General features: G+C 43.6%; 1 protein-coding gene across 2 annotated transcripts in view; it reads right to left on the minus strand.

Moving 5' to 3' along the window:
• The window catches only part of AZIN1 (antizyme inhibitor 1), a 493,870-nt gene extending 484,248 nt beyond the window's left edge, over positions 1–9,622 (minus strand). The window contains exon 1 of one of the 2 annotated variants that reach the window (XM_086966090.1): positions 9,326–9,622. The gene's annotated coding sequence lies outside the window, so the exon portion shown is untranslated. Of the gene's footprint in view, positions 1–8,751; positions 8,956–9,325 lie in introns of those variants that run through there. The other variant, XM_086966091.1, reaches the window with a different exon arrangement.
• Positions 9,623–12,593: the final 2,971 nt, after the last annotated feature.

Genomic DNA, 12,593 nt, shown 5'->3' on the forward strand with positions numbered 1-12,593 from the left:
GGTGGGTCATAGAGGCGATACCGCCGGGCAACATAAAAGGGTCTTTGGTTACCGGTTGTCTTTGGAACCCTTTTTAACAGCAGAGGATAATCATTGGATTGACCAAACAGTGAGAGCATATTTGACAACCAAGCACCCCAGAACACCGAGGTTATATATGATTCCTAAAGTGCATAAACATCTCACTAACCCACCGTTTAGACCAATCGTGTCGGGGTGTGGATCCTTATTTGATCCCCTCGGCCGATTCCTTGATCACTTCTTACAACAATTCGTACAGAATTGGGGCTCATACATACGTGACACTATGGACTTCCTAAATAAACTGACTTGGACAGAACAGGACTTTCAGTCAGAGTGGATCTTATGTACCATTGACGTAGTGGCTCTTTATACGTCGATCCCCCATGAAGCGGGACTGGAATCAATTGAATGGGCTCTTTTGAAAATGGGAGAACTGGCAACACACAAGGTATTTGTGTTACAACTATTAAAGTTCTGTTTAAACAACAGTTATTTTCTGTGGAAAGAACATCACTACGCCCAGTTGACTGGCACGTCTATGGGATTTGCGGGAGCGCCTGCCTATGCTAATATATTCATGGCCCACTTCGAATCTGAGAATATCATGTGCAAAGCGGATTGGAAACATGTGAAAATGTACTGTCGTTTTATGGACTATATTTTTTTGATTTGGGACAGCACTAAGGAACACTTGGAAACATTAATTCAGATGATGAATTCAATCAATCCGAGAATCAAGTTCACACACAAGATAGATTCACAGACAATAGATTTTTTGGATGTCAGAATTATCAAGGAAGCATCAGGCTTTTCAACTCAATTGTACACAAAACCAACGGATAAAAACAATGCTTTGGGATATACCAGCTTCCATCCTAGGAGTTTGATCAGAAACCTACCAAAATCCCAATTCATAACAATCAAAAGAATATGTTCAGACAACCAAGTATCCAAAAGTACAATCCAGCAACACGCCATCAAATACGAAGCCAGAGGGTATCCTCGCAAGGAACTAGAGGACAGCATGGCAAAAGTGATGGAATTAGACAGAAAGGAATTATTGCAACCTAAAAAGAGAACCACTAAAGAAAAAATAATTTTTGTAACAAAGTATACCACCCAATCAAAAGAGATCAAAATGATAATTAACACCAGGTGGGAACTTTTAATGAATGAACCAGACTTCAAAGGACTATTCAAGGACTTGCCGGTTCATGCATACACCAGAGGGCAAAATTTGCGGGAAAGATTGAAGCTGAAACCATCAACACCCCCAACAGTATCTTATAAAGGGATGAGTAAATGTTTAAATTGCACGCATTGTAATAATGTGATGACAGGCAACATCATCACCCATCCAACTACAGGAAAAGTTATAAACCTGAGACATAACAGTGACTGCAACACAGCAAATGTAGTGTATGGCATAAAATGTCCATGCGGTAAACTTTATGTGGGCAAGACGGAACGCAAAATAAAGGTTCGAATCACAGAACATTAGAGCAGAATTCGAAACCTGAATATGTGACATCACCCCTAGCAGCTCATTGGAAGGACAATTTGCATACCATCTCCCAACTACGATTTTCTATCATAGAACAGGTACAGATGAAGCAAGGAATCAACAACCAGCAAAGACTATTGCAAAGAGAATTATTCTGGATCAAACATCTACAAACGTTAATTCCAACTGGTCTTAATGATAAATATGACTTATCGTGTTACTTATAACTATAAAACAAAGAACACACACTAAAGAGATGACATCAAGGCACCAACTTAATTCCAAAGAGGACAATATTAATTCAAAAAACATAACACTGTATCTAACCACACCTCAATGGAGGAGTAAGAAACTAGTAACAGGAGGTCCTCTAACACATTAATGCGATTAGATGGTATAATTATGGTTTTAGGCAATCTGCCAATAGTACATAGAACAAGCAGTAGATACCTAGTATACCTGATGATAAAGAGTAACATCAATAAATAATGGGATAATATATAATCGATATTTATAATATCGCACCCTACTAGGAGGTGGAAGTCTTAATCATGAAATGCAGTAAATTGGTTGAGTATGTTGAGAAAAGATTGTACTATGTTGTTTTCTCTATGTTTACAACTATGATACAAGAAAACATATTGCAAGATGTTGAATTACAATTTCTAACATTGATCATTGACGTTATGCCTAGACACCATAAAACAACATAGCACCACATGCAATTGATACACCACAATCACATATATTAAACATAGGTTTTTAATATGAGTTTTTATTGTTGAGGGAGGAAACTCGGGCTGAGATAGCCGTTCAAAGATGGCGCTCGTATAGTTGTGGTCAGGGATAGTGAAGTCAGTCTTTAGTGTCATTGATAGTTGCCGACCCGCGGGAGAATACATTTACGAACCGGGAACGCTGGCAGCGGAAATTACTTATGGGAGTAACAGCGAGTTAGAGCAAGACGGTGTGGATGATTTTCGAACTAGGTACGCCGGTATTTGAGCGGTGCTGAGAGAAATATATCATTGAACCGGTTACTGGCAGCAAGGAAAGATATTGAGAATGGTTTTTTGTTTGTTTATTCTTCATAGAGAGAGCGCGACAGTTGGATTGAACAGGTATGTGGGAACGCATTACTGAAGATGAGAAGTTCTGATTAGCTGCTCATAAGGTTGGATTTTTAAACATCGAATATGCAGTATTGTCTGTTTTGTTTTACAGAAAGTCAGAGTTTTTGGACAATCAGGTAGGCACATTTTCATACGCTTTTGAAGCGTTTGCAGTAAAGTATTAGTAACAAGCAGGACACTGAATTTGTTCTTTGTTTATTGTTTATTACTTAGGGAGTTTTTGAAGCCACAACATTAGCGGTAAGCTGAGTGTTTGGATTTCAATTAGTTGGACTTTATACTGGCATGGATCATTGATGTGTGATCAGATGGAAAGCAGGTTCTTATAAATATTATAATTTTGTTCACGCAGGTTAGAGCATTGAGTACATCGTACCAAGGTAAAACAATCACAATATATACTCAACAACACACATGGGCACCCAATAATTGTATTTACAAGGTCACTTTGTTTATTTTTACAGGTTCTCCCCTGATGAAGGCACTTTGGTAGTGCCGAAATGCATTGGGCTCTCAAAAAATTTACATTATATGGCACTGTAAATCAAAACATGAATAAGAAATGTTACGGTCATTCTGGCTGTTATTTTTGATAGTATATGAAATATGAACAACTGCTAACAATATCTTGTGGTAAAGCACACATATGATAAAAAGAGATAAAAGAAGTTAAAATAAAAAAAGAAGATACTGAAATCATAACAGGTTTATGTTTTGTTGAACAAATGAAATAAGTTTAGGTGCATAGCACCAAGTGAACAGTGCATGGTTCGTTGGGCCAACATACCCAACATAAACAAGCTATAATCACAAGGGACTGAAACCCAGTAACCGTAGCACCATAGAGAAGAATAGAACAATAGGGTGAACGGAGTTCTCCCTTATCCAATAAAATATCATTTGCCGACTAGCATTTGCCACGGCCCATCTGTGGCGGCCCTCATCAGGTAAGGGTGCTCGAGAGGCGCGTGCTCTTTTGTGAGTGGTGAGGTGGCACTGGCCCGAGCTCGCAGAGCCAGTTATCGTCATAGGACTTGATGGAAGGAGCAGCACGCGGGTGGACTGCATGAGGGCAGTGGGTATAAAGGCCACCTCTCTGGGCGGGACTTGTAAGAGGTCGAACTGGTTGCCCTTTTGTGCGCGAGTCTAGGGTGTAAAAAGGCGCCCAGGCCGCTTATATCATGTTATAACTGGGACCTTAGGTGCCGTGTTACTGATGTATTTTATTGGGTATGGTCTGTGGTATTACTCGTGCCCGTGAGGGGGTTAGCTCTGGAGTTTACGTGGGTTCTACCAAGGGGCCGTTTCTGTGCGAGTTATTTTTGGAGACAAAGTGGAAACGCAAATTTTAAGCCTCCATTTTGGAGGTGGTCTAATGACTATTATAAAGACCCAGTGCAGTCATTTGAGGGTCATTTTGTCGTCTTGAATGAATATACGTGTCATTGTGCTATCTGTTAAATGGGGATAGGCTTGAAATAGGGACTGACCTGTCGGGGCTCTGACCGAGCTGTAATTTTAAAACAAAAAAAATGATTTTGTTTCGGGACCGGGCCCTATGTTCCCGTCCCCCACTTGCAGGCAAAAACACTGATTGGTTACTCAAAGACTGTAAAGCCCCTTCATGTAATACACGTTAGCAGTCTTGTTTAAATTTTGTACCTGTTTTACTTTATCTTGTATACCTAGAGTATTGGCTGTATCCAGATGCTACTGTAGTCTTTTTCATGCAAATTAACAGTAGTGTGCAGTGAACTGAATTTCTGCTTGTTTGGGTAAGTTCATGATGTTGTTGGATGTTTATGATGGGACACAAAAAGAGGGCTCTAGAGCTGAGGGTGAAAGGAGTGAGTTTCATGCACTGCTTGGCCTGTCTACAGAATTACATATTCGCATGTGTTAATTATAATTATCATTTTATGTGACAGTGTGTGTGAATGAGGTATACAGCTATTAAAATAAGGACAACAAATGAGAAGAAAATATGCTTCCAAGTGAGGTAATAGGTTGTCTATGCAGAGAAGGGTGAAGAAAGATGAAAGAAGATACTTGCAGACGGAGAGTTTAAAAAGTTGGTACTGAAGAGAAAATGTGTGAAAGGTGCCGGCAGAGTATTTCGGAAATGTCCGGGTAGGAAAAAAAGCAGCGTCTAAAAGAGTGAGAGGTTGTAGAGAGACATGGTGTGAAAGGGATAATGGGAGTGACTGAGACATTGTTAAGAGCACTACCATTTAAACTCATTTATTTTACTCCTCCTCAGTTCTGTTATCACACCAGGCAAGGTCCTCCCGATTTGGTGAGCATGGTAACTCATAAATAAAAATGTTGTCATTTACAATGCCAATAGCTCTAACTTTTGCAAAGGCGAGACTGTTGCATTGTAAATGCTTGTTCTTAAATAACATGTCACAAATTTTAGGAAACATGCAAATTCTCTGAATCATGTGAATTTGATACCATTGTGCCCATTTCCAAAAACAAAAATGAGGTTGCATGCTTTTCAAAAACAGGCAGATTTACTGCACTCCATGTGCATTTAACGATATGTCCATACCTCTGACCTCATGCTTAGAATGACTCTAGTTTTCTTCCACAGTGTGCAAATCGAAAATTCTGCCAAATCAGTGCATTTCAAGATAGCTAAAAAATAACATTGAGCCTTCATCAGCCAATCATATTCCCATAAAATGCAATTGTGATTAACAGAACTTGTGCATTCCTACCTTGGATGCTTAACCCCTTGGGCACAGCCATGATTCTACGCCTGTGCGGCACATTGCGATCGCGGGTGCGGTCATGACGGCTCCTGGCCGTCATCAGCACACGAGCACTGTGTACCATGACAGTTCCTGGCCGTCATCAGCATAGAAGGGGTTAAACTACCAAGGTATCGCAAAATTTTAATTCTTCAATCCCCATCTAACATTTTTCTAACACTAACATACAGACTGAATAAAGATCAAATCATGAAGCACAATTTCCAAGTGAGGTTCTAGGTTCATGCAAAGTTTGATGTAAATGTGGTAGTTTTTACTTAAAGATCGCAGAAATTCCCATTGGAACCAGAATCAGAAAAGACACTGAGTCCTCGTTCCCCTCCTCCCACTTTAATTTTAAACCCCCTGTAAGGATCAGCGTGAAACCTGGTATACCAGATGTTGTGCAAATTCGTCAAACTGCAAAACATTTATAGGCTTATCTGTGTAACTAGAGAAATAGCTAGTGCAATGTATAATTCATATAGGCTGATGTGCAGAGGGGTTGCGTTTAGATTAAATACATATATATTTGATATATACCTTGTGTGGTGTCCTTTCATTTGGTATTCAAGGGATTTTATATGGTAAAACAACTTGCTTAACTCGTCTACTGAAGACTGCTGGTTCATGCTACCACTAGGATAGCTTTCTATAAGGTTGACTTTACAACCACCATCAATGAGGGTCGATTAGACTGGTGCAAGTTGTACACTAGAACTAGTGGACATCATATGCCAGGCTAACTTCTCACAGAAGCCAAAACGAACTTGGGAGGGGGAGTGAGACACACAGGCTGACTTAATACCGTGAATTATTTAGTAAAAATCATTACTACATTAAACAACAATTGCAGAAAAAACAGTGTACAACGTCTTTGTGCGGTTAAATCAGAGAATATACCTAACCAAGACCACATAGGAAAATATGGGCCAACCCTGTATTCCTAGGAACCTGAGCACATTTTTAAACAAAACGGTACAAAGGTTCCTTCAAGGTGAATATATACATCTCCTCTAGATTCCCTGGGCTAGTAAATTTACAACACAGCGATACTCAGTAACAATGTATTATACAATATGTATGCATATTTTTTTTAAACCATTTATTCATTTTGAAGGTGCTACTACAAAAACTGCGCAGTGAAAGTGCTAAGTGGTGTGTGAGTGTGAGAAAGAAGGTGTGCAAGTGCTATACACAAAGCGATATACAAAACTAGGGCTGACAAATAATCAGGTTATAGAAAGTAACACAAAAATAAGAGTACAGTGCATATATTGTTAGAATCCGTATCTGTCCACAAGTGAGGATGTGCACGCTTAAGTAAATTTAACAGGGTCATCATCGGTGCATAGTGTGGTAGCAACAGTGAGGGAGCTAAGTCTTCTCTAATGTTTATAAGAATTTCTTGTTTTAAAGGCACTACAGTGAATTAATTATTAATGTATGTCGCGAACAGTTTTGTAAAAATTATGAGCCAATTGAGTCTAGGCTAAATACCACCCACTTCAAGGGAACCATTGCACTGCTTTGTTTACAAATCTAGTAAGCCCTACTCTAAAGGCTGCTTGAATTTAACTACAATATCAGGAGAGACGATTTGGATAAAAACGACACAATAACAAAAATACTCACTAACTGCATCAGGGTAAAGTTATGTAAATGCTACTTGAACAACTTTCCATACATTTAGGACCAATATAGGGTTTTAGACCAGTCAGAAAAGTAGTAAATTCGATGACAGCAAACATTACTAATTGCACACACAAGTTACCGTTAAAGGATGTACAGTGTCCCAATACCATCAAAGGCTGGTGGTAAAAACGTGGCTAAAATTTGGAATAACGATCTTACTCTAGGGGTGGGTATTTAACTTGTCTCAAAGAAAAGGACCAGACATTTCTATCCATTTTGTTGTTCTGGAGCAAATCGGAGAGACAGGGACTGCTACTTAAATAAGAATCTGTAAAATCCTCTATTGTTTTACATGGCAATTCGGTCACCGTTTGCTTTAAAACTCCTGTAGGAATAGTTTTAAAACTAATAAACGTGTAGTTATTTATTCGCTGTTTTAGGTACACATTTTGAAAAAGGGAAAAGTGAGCTTTTGTTGACTTTCCAAACTGTTTAATAAGCATTCATAGGAAAATGCATATTATGATGGGAAATTGTAATCAGGTGGCAATCTTACTAAGCAAATTATGTGGTACTGCGTGTAGTGTAAAAATGTGGCTAAAACGCATAAGAAAATACATTTCCAAAAAGTTAATTTAGCCTAAAGTAACACCTTCGTTTTGTTCTTTTTGTTAGTTCAAGGTCAGGCACTGACACGCATTCTTGGTTTATGTCGATTGTGTGAATTGCGTAAAAGGAGACAGATCCACAGCCGCCCCTAACAACCGTTTTAGTGTAACGAGTCGGGATTCGTGTTGGCAGATAAGGGTTTCCAAGTGCAGACCGCGCCAAATACTGTATGTGTCATAGCTGTCGCCTCCTGCATACTGAAACTAAGCGGATAACGCATTCCCCAATTACGACACGTGGTGTACACGATCCGCTACAATCTAGTCCAAACTACTGATCAGAACATATAAACTTGAAACAAAACAACAACGAAAATACACTTGCCAACCACCGATACAAGATGCATGCAGTGGTTGCACTCCACTGTTCCTATTTAAGCAGTGACTTCGAATGTCAAATAGAGACGGGCGACAATGTTGCGAGAGGGTTGCCACTTAGCGTAGCAACTTAAATTACGGACAGACTCAAAAACACCGAAGATGATAACACGCCTCTGTGTAACCCATGTAATCGAGCGCACGTGTCAACATCAATGAAAGGCTGGAGCCTCCACGGCGGGTGCCTGAGCTCTAAGCCCACAGCATTGTTCATAGACAGGAAGAAACAAACCAGCCTGGACCGGAGCAGGCCGGAAAACCCCTCCCCTGAACTCAGCCCCGCCAACGCCATTCAAACCCAGAGTTCGGAATCCGGAGGCAAGGCGCGCCGGCGGGCTTTAAGCCGCCTGTCAGCCTTGCTGCCTCTGTGTACAGGAGACACCATGGCCGCCTGAGGTACTCTAAGGGCAGAAGCGCCCCCCTCTGGGGGGCGCATGCCGCCACGGGCACAACTCCTACTCCCAGGGACTACGTGACAGCTGCCAGAGGCAGGGGAGACGGCCTGGAGAGGAAGCATTCCACTTCAGACAGGTGTCTGGTATAGGTCGGTTGGTCTCGGTAACTCAGCTGTCAGGCGTCCACGAGCCTGGCTCTTTTCCCTGTCTGCTGTCAGCAGAGAAGGCGAACTGTCAGGCGGCCCTGGCGCCACTCACCGGTCGTGCGTTGCTGACGCACCGGCTCCTCGGTTAGAGCCCCCTCTTCCTAGCATGGCGCGGGCAGAGCAGGCCCTGCTTCGGTCCGGCGGGCGCAGCCGCTCCGCTCGGTGACCCGCCGGTGGCGGAGCGCAGCCTGCTCCTGGGCTCGAGCGGCGCGCGATAAGGAAGGAGAACGATCAGAACGCGCAGAGGCCAACGGCCTCGAGCCCCGCCGCTTCCGGCGTCTGGCCTGAACGACGGGTGCAGTGGCCAATTAGGTCCCCACCTTCCTGCGCTCGCGACCCGCTGACAGCGGCGGCTCAGCGGTGGCCCTCATACACCCAGAGACCCCCTGGAAGCCACCCCGGCGTACTAAACCGCCCACGGCCATCAGCCGCCTCGCACAGCACAGCTAGGATCGCGCGCTGCCAGTTCCCACAGCTGCTGCAGCACCAGCTACGTCTACGCTTCGACATTGACTAGAAGCGCGCAGGCACCGATCCCGCAGCGTCCCGCACCTCCATTATCTCTGCCCAACATGATCGGTGCTCCCTCCCTGCGACGCCAAGCCAGCTGCCTCGCCATTACTTACGTGAGAAAACGGCCAAAAGGATTTGGAAAATCGTCTTCGCTTTTTTGGCGGAATTTTTAAAGCGTGGAGGGAGATGATACGGGAGAAATGGAGGTGGCTGCTGTGGCCATAGGCTCCCGGGCAGCGGTGGTCGGCGGGTGATCAGCGCGGCGGGCTGCGGTTACACACAGATGGAGCAGGGCAGAATCAGGAGCGAGGAAGAGAGAGGAGCGGAACGCAGCGTAGCAAGGACTGACGTACGAAGCAAACACTGCACTATGCCTCCAAAGAACCCAGCGCGCAACAAGCTGCGAAGTCTTCGAAAAAGCCCCAAACAAGTCCAACCCAACAAACGATAGCGATAAGACAGCACATACCAAAGCAGAGAGCGTCAGCTCTTTTACTAAGATGCCCAATATCCCTTTACGAAACGTTTACAAAGCTGCCAATGTTTCAGATTGAATATGTGACATTTTCATAATTTCAGTGAATTTTTGAGTGACATTCAATGACCATGAGTGACACTTTCTCGCGAGCGAAATCAGGCAAAGAAAAAAAGGAAAACAAAAAAATATCAGAAAATACACTCATTTGAGCAACGAGAAAATCTAAGATCTTACAACTGCTGCAACGCACCAATGCACAAGACAGTTTTCTTGAAGTTCGTGGTTCCTTTTTATCCAACAGCTCAGTCAGCACATATTCCTTTCTAAAGCTCTGCACAATGTTCAGCCTCTTAATTTCTTATGCGCAGTCTGTCATAGCTGAGAAAGTTTTGATATTGCTGATGTGTAAATCTTCAATATACTTATGAGTAATATTCAGCTGCCAAATGTGTGTGTGACACTTAGAGTGACACTTTCTCTCCATTAAAACCATGGAATGAAGTGCATTGAAAGAGATTAATATTTGGAATTACAGTATACTGAACAATAAGAAACACTAAACATATCTTCAAACGAATTAAAAACTCCTGAAATGAAAACTCACTTACCAACAACCTCTTTCTAAAACGACCATACTGTAAAACAACTGTGGCAAAGCCTTTTACAGCAATGAAGACACACTATGAGGACGTTTTCAGGGGGCTGTGAGCCACTTGCTTGCCCTGACAAGACATCAATCGTGGGTCAACACTGCGCAGCAGGTACAGAGTAAGTTTTAAAAGCCAGTGTGTCTAAAAATATACTGAGATTAAGAAGAGCATGCCATGGGTTCTCGGTGTAATATGGCTAAAAAGATGAATGGCGGAGTAGAAGATTAACGTTGGCTGAAGAGCTGCAAACAGTCGAGTCCTGAGCTGTCAGAGAGCTCACTTGTGTCTGCCAGCCAGAATGGAAAAGAAACACCCCCCACTTCAAGGCAGGACTAGGACAGAAAAGAAACACTGGCAGCAGACTAAAGAGCCCCTCATTTAGCCAATCAGACAAGTTAAATTGCCCCACATTTGCAAATGAGAGCAGTTTTGAACTTGTCAAGAGAGGCGCTATAGTTTTTTGCAGTGTAAAGAGGATTGCATGCATCTAGCCTTGCTGCTGTTAATTTTTGTTATATTATCAGGGAAATTAACAGTAAAACCTGGTGCACCAGCCCACATACTGCCACAGGTAATCAATCCAGACACTGACTGGTCACATGATCTATCCTTTGGGGCCTGGCAGATGGCATCTCAAGTAACAAGCATTTACAATGCAACGGTTTCGCCTTTGGAAAAGTTAGAGCTATTGGCATTGTAAATGACAAAATTTGTATTTATGTGTTGGTTTTGAAAACAGATAAATAAATGGCATTGTCATTTACATTGCCAATAGCTTAATCTCTCGCAAATGTGAGACCTATTGTACCCTACGGACGAGCTCAGCAGACAGCAATTACTACCACACACACACACCCAGTGCCACACACACACACCCAGAGCCACACACACACCCAGAGCCAGCCACACACACACACACACCCAGAGCCACACACACACACACACACACACACACACACACACACACACACACCCAGAGCCACTCACACACACCCAGAGCCAAACACACACACCCAGAGCCACACACACACACCTAGAGCCACACACACACACACCCACTCTCCCCGTGCCTAACAAAGCAAGCCCCCACCGCTTCGTGGCACTCTACACTCTCTCTCTTGTATCAACCTGTGGTGCACTTTGGGCATATAGCCTACTGTTCAGTGAACCAAATAACTACCTTCTGTGGGCACAGGCCCAGTAACACATTGTCCACTGAGGCAAACACGTCTCTAACCCCTGTATGGCGGTGGTGGCACGTTCGTCACAGTCCTGTACCGATGACCATCCCTCACCCCATGAGACAGTGCCCACTGTCCTAGTTCGTCAGTGCCCACTGCCCCTGTGTATACTCTCCGGGTATATGTTGCTCCCTGTAGCGCTGTACACACACTCGCCTCCCTCTTCCTAATACTCCAGTTTAACCCTGTCCCGGTACGTCACTTTAGTGAACTCTCTGCCTGAACTCATCTGACAGCGGCTCATTACTGTAGTGAGGGTGGGGGAGTCCATGTGGCTGTGCCCCCTGCTACTTCCCGTCCGTGCAGCTGCGGTAAAGTAAATACGGCTAGCCACATGTAAACAAATGTACACAGTCGCAATGAAACTGAAAGCACAGTAAAACAACTGATTTGCATAGAATCTCGGAGTGTTGCATGGTGCAGCAGACTTGAACTGGGACCACCAGCTCTCGAGTCAGCAGCCCTGGCCGGTGCACCACATACTCTCCACTCCTGTCTTATTTGTTAGAAAGCTTTTTCCTTTTCCCGGACGATGATTTTTGAAAAGCAGCTCCTTATTCATTACTTTGGCAAAACTGAAGCATTATTGCTTAATTTCCTTAGCACTCTGCAGTCACTCTGCACTCCCTAGCACTCCCTAGCACTCTGCAGTAACTCTGCACTCCCTAGCACTCCCTAGAACTCTGCAGTCACTCTCCACTCCCTAGCACTCCCTAGTCACTCTCCACTCCCTAGCACTCCCTAGTCACTCTCCACTCCCTAGCACTCCCTAGTCACTCTGCACTCCCTAGCACTCTGCAGTCACTCTCCACTCCCTAGCACCCCCTAGTCACTCTGCACTCCCTAGTCACTCTGCACTCCCTAGCACCCCCTAGTCACTCTGCACTCCCTAGCACTCCCTAGCACTCTGCAGTCCATAGCACTCCCTAGCAGTCCCTCTGCAGTCACTCTGCAGTCCCTAGCACTCCCTAGCACTCTGCAGTCACTCTGCACTCCCTAGCACTCTGCAGTC

The sequence above is a fragment of the Lissotriton vulgaris genome, chromosome 4_1 (genome assembly GCF_964263255.1).
Source record: "Lissotriton vulgaris chromosome 4_1, aLisVul1.2, whole genome shotgun sequence".
Classification (NCBI taxonomy): domain Eukaryota; kingdom Metazoa; phylum Chordata; class Amphibia; order Caudata; family Salamandridae; genus Lissotriton; species Lissotriton vulgaris.